Consider the following 5,006-nt stretch of genomic DNA (forward strand, 5'->3'; position numbering starts at 1 on the left):
TGACAGCGTCTGACTGCTTGCAATCACAAACCCTGTCTTTGGGTCTATATCGTGGTATAAAAATAAATAAATTGGCATAGGGTCCCCTCACAGTATGATACCAGTATAGATAAAGCATACGGCTACAGGCTGCAGCCCCCAGCCGTGAGCTTATCTTGTCTGTGTATAAAAATAAGAGGAACCTCGTGTGGATTTTTTATTATAATTATTATTGTTTAAATAAATAATTTAAAAAACAGTGTGCGGACCACCAATTTTGCTACCCAGCCATGATAAAGCCTGAGAGATTGGGGCTGGTATTCTCAGACTGTGGGGACCCATGCTAGATGTAACAGTCCCGGAATTTTACTTGGCTCTTCCCAATTGCCCTGGTAATCGGGGTAATAAGAGGCTAATAAGAGCCCACAACTGCAACTGAGCCCTAGATTAGTAATGGGAGGTATCTATGAGACCCCCCCCCATTACTAATCTGTAAGTGAAAAGAAATAAACACAAACACTGAAATAATCATTTATTTGAAATAAAATACAAAAAACACCACCCTCTTTCATTTATTAAACCTCAAAACACCCAGGTGTGACGTAATCCGCACAAGGTCCATGACGATTGCAGCTCTGTTACATCTGAAAACACAGCGTGTAGTTATAGAACATGACTGCCCGCTGTGAGCTTTAGACAGAGAATTAATGAGCCGCACAAACAGCGGTGAAGTCACTCAGGTTATTTGTGGTTACAGCTTGAGGCTCACACGGTCCACCTGTGATCACAGGTAACTTGACCTCAGGTGACCTCAAAATTTATTTTATATATATATATATATATATATATATATATAAAAATTCAGTGACCTCACCTCAGTGAATATGTATGAGGCTGATAAGTGGACCCTGACCAACCCTTGGTGCTGGAGTTTTTCCAGCCTCACAGGGCACTGACGAACATTGTGCTCTTTACCTCCACAGTACATTCACTTGTTCTCCCTATATTTTCACTCTCTCTCTTGTATGGACAGTTTGGCCCACCTAACTTGCATCAAATCTATTACAAAAAGTCTGGCCTGCTGCAGCAAAAGGTGCAGAAAGGTTGAGATCAGCCTGGTTTGGTCTTGAGCATGAGACAGGACTTGAGATTGTGTCAGTGTCTGCTCATGAAAATGCAGGTCAATCCTAGTAGAGGATGGCAGTTCTGTGCCTGCCAGTTCATCTTTAATGTGACTGGTCAGGCCATGCTAGAAAGTTGCCACCAGGGCTTCTTCATTCCAAGCCAGCTCTGCAGTATACTGAGCCACAGTTTATGAGCTGTCACTCAGCGTTAGAAGAGTCAATGCAGCTGATGATGTGTGGCCAGGGGAGAGCTTGCCCGGGGAGAAGAGAGACCACAAACTCAAAATAAGTTGGTCCAAAGAAAAGAATGAAAGTGGAGAGTGAAATACATTTGGCACTGGTTGATAAAGCTTTGGCTCTCCTTGTGATCTCAATTATTGCAGATCGGGAGTGGATGCTTACCTGCATTGCCAGAAACTGGAGCATTAGGTAGTTTCCCCAGAAAAGCAGCCAGTCCTGAGGGAGGATGATCAAATATGATAGAGGCACAGAACAGGATGGAAACTGAGTGTTTGAAATGCACCTATTACATTCCCACACATGGGTCCCTTTACAGACTAAAAAACCCTAGCGGCACAACTAAAAGCACCACTTTAGACCTGGTTCCCTAAAAGGCCTTCAAATACTGCCAACAAGGGGAGAGGAAGATGTGCAGGAACAAACACAAGCCCAAAGTGAGATAATTAGTGATGAGCGAGCATGCTTGTAACTACTCGGTACTCGCACGAGTATCGCTGTACTCGGGCTGCTCGGCGGGGACCGAGTAATCTCGCGATACTCGTGCTGTACTCGTGGTCTTCATTTCTGCATGTTGGCGCTCTTTTGAGAGCCAGCCCTCATGCAGGGATTGGCTGGCAGACCACTGCAATGCCACAGCCCTGTTAGTTGTGGAATTGCAGTGATTGGCCGGCCTGCACAGCGTGACCGAGCCTTTATATCGGCCGGCGCGCTGTGCTCTGCTCACAGCTATCCAGACTGTCAGTGCAGGGAGAGTGTCGCTGATTCAGGGAAAGCTTTGCGGCCCTTTATAGCTTTTTCAGTTGCAGGGCTGCAAACAGTGTGACCAAAAGTCCTTCTCAGGACTATTCTAGTTGTATACAGGCAGGCAGGGTATAGCCAGGTCGGAGTACAGTAGCAGAGTCCTTCTCAGGACTATTGTTGCTATATACAGGCAGGGTATAGCCAGGTCTGAATACAGGCTAGTGACCAAAAGAGTCCTTGTCAGGACTATTGTACCAGTATACAGGCAGGCAGGCAGGCAGGGTAGTGGTGACCGTATACCAGCCTTCATCATATCTGGGGCTGGTGTACACAGTGTAAAACAGTCCAGATAGTGTCTGACTTGTCTGTAATTGTCGCTCCCCAAAAAAACCTGTTAGGTTCTTATTGCGTCCGTGCTTGGTTTTTAAAACCGCACGTGTGTGCCTGTTGGTGGCAGCGTACAGGTGCACTTGTGTGCAATTTCCAGAAACTTTGATATAACGCACAAGTAGTGAATATACACGTCAGCAGTGCACAGCATTGCAAAATGCGCAAGGGCATTGGCAAGGAACAAGGAAGTGGACGTGATGGTGGTGCAGGCAGAGGCCGAGGTCGTGGGCAAGCTCTAATTTCACCACAACAAAGGGCCACATCTAGTCGCTCGCACGTCCTGTCCCAAATTCTTGGGGACCGCAGCAGTACACCGCTCTTGAACCAAGACCAGTGTCAACAGGTTGTTAGTTGGATAGCAGATAATGCTTCCAGTCAGATTGGCACCACCACAAACACTCTGTCTTCCACACGGTCAAGTGTCAGTAGCCGTGATACTGCACCGCACATTTCTAAACCTGATCCTCCTTCCTACCACCAGGCTGAGTACACGTCCTCCTCGGACATTAATGATCCCACACTTGGACACTCGGAAGATCTGTTCACGTTTCCATTCACACATTCTGGCCTCTCGCCAGCTCATATTGAAGTGGGTCATGAGGAGATCGTCTGTACAGATGGCCAAATATTTGAGCAGCCACGTTCTCACGAAGTTGGCAACGTGTCTCAACAAGTGGTGGACGATGATGAGACACAATTGTCAGCAAGTCAGGAGGAGGAGCAGGGTGCGGAAGAGGAAGACGACGTGGTGGATGATCCAGTAACTGACCCAACCTGGCAGGGGGATATGCAGAGCGAGGACAGCAGTGCACAGGGGGAGGGAGGCGTAGCATCACAACAGGCAGTAAGAAGCAGGGTGGTGGCCCCAGGCAGAAGTCAGGCAACCGTTCCCCGGAACAACACGACGACACAAGGTGCCTGTACAAATGTTAGGTCTTCCCGAGTCTGGCAGTTTTTTAAGTTGGATCCAGATGATTCAAAAAAGGCCATTTGCAACACCTGCCGTGCCAGCATCAGCAGGGGTACCAAAACTAGCAGCCTGACCACCACCAGCATGATCAGGCACATGTCAGCCAAGCACCCGACTTTGTGGGAAGTACAACAGAGTCGAGGAGCAGTGCTTGCTGATGTCACTGCTACGTCTTCGCTGGTTGTGCATGCGAGCCAATCCCCTGTCCATGCTGCCTGCGAACAAGCCTCCTCCACTCCTGCACCTGCAGTTGCCTACGCAGAAAGAACACCATCATCAAGCACGTCCTTGTCCCAGCGCAGCGTTCAGTTATCCATTCAGCAAACCTTTGAACGCAGGCGCAAATACACTGCCAACACCCCACATGCCACAGTTCTAAATGCTAACATTTCGCGACTGCTTGCGCTGGAAATGTTGCCCTTTAGGCTGGTGGAGACAGAAGCATTCCGTGACCTGATGGCGGCAGCTGTCCCACGTTACTCGGTCCCCAGCCGCCACTATTTCTCCCGGTGTGCCGTCCCCGCGTTGCATAACCACGTGTCACAAAACATCACACGTGCCCTGAACAACGCTGTTTCACCCAAGGTCCACCTAACCACAGACACGTGGACAAGTGCTTGTGGGCAAGGCCGCTACATCTCGTTGACAGCACACTGGGTTAATATTGTGGAAGCTGGGACCCAGTCTGAGCGAGGGACGGAACACGTCCTTCCCACACCAAGGTTTGCAGGCCCTACCTCAGTCAGTGTTTCACCCACACTCTACAGCTCCGGAATGTCATGCTCTTCAGCCTCCTCCTCCTCCTGCGCATCCTCATCCACTGTACCCTCCACACCAGTCACAAGCTGGAAGCACTGCAGCACTGCCTCGGCGAAGCGGCAACAGGCTGTGCTGAAGCTAATCTGCATAGGTGACAAACCCCACAATGCAGAAGAGCTGTGGACAGCTCTGAAACAGCAGGCAGATCACTGGCTCACACCTCTGAACCTAAAGCCAGGAAAGGTCGTGTGTGACAATGGCCGGAACCTGGTGGCGGCTTTGAGGCGAGGCCAGCTGACACATGTTCCATGCGTGGCCCATGTGGTCAACCTCGTGGTTCAGCGGTTTCTAAAGTCATACCCAGAGCTGTCTGATCTGCTGGTAAAAGTTCGCCGCCTGTCTGCACATTTTCGAAAGTCACCTACTGCTTCAGCCGGCCTTGCCGGCTTTCAGCGCAGTTTGCATCTTCCGGCTCACAGACTGGTGTGTGATGTCCCCACGCGTTGGAATTCAACTCTGCACATGTTGGTCAGGATATGTGAGCAGAAGAGGGCAGTTGTTGAGTACCTGCATCACCTAAGCCGTCGGGAAATGGGTCAAACTCCACACATAACACCTGAGGAGTGGAGATGGATGTCAGACCTATGTACCATCCTCCAAAACTTTGAGGACTCCACCAAGATGGTGAGTGGTGATGACGCCATTATTAGCGTCACCATACCGCTACTCTGCCTTCTAAAACGGTCTCTGCTGAAAAACAAACATGATGCATTGCAGGCGGAGCGCGATGAGTTGCAGCAAGA

Source organism: Anomaloglossus baeobatrachus, chromosome 1 (assembly GCF_048569485.1).
Source record: "Anomaloglossus baeobatrachus isolate aAnoBae1 chromosome 1, aAnoBae1.hap1, whole genome shotgun sequence".
Taxonomy (NCBI): domain Eukaryota; kingdom Metazoa; phylum Chordata; class Amphibia; order Anura; family Aromobatidae; genus Anomaloglossus; species Anomaloglossus baeobatrachus.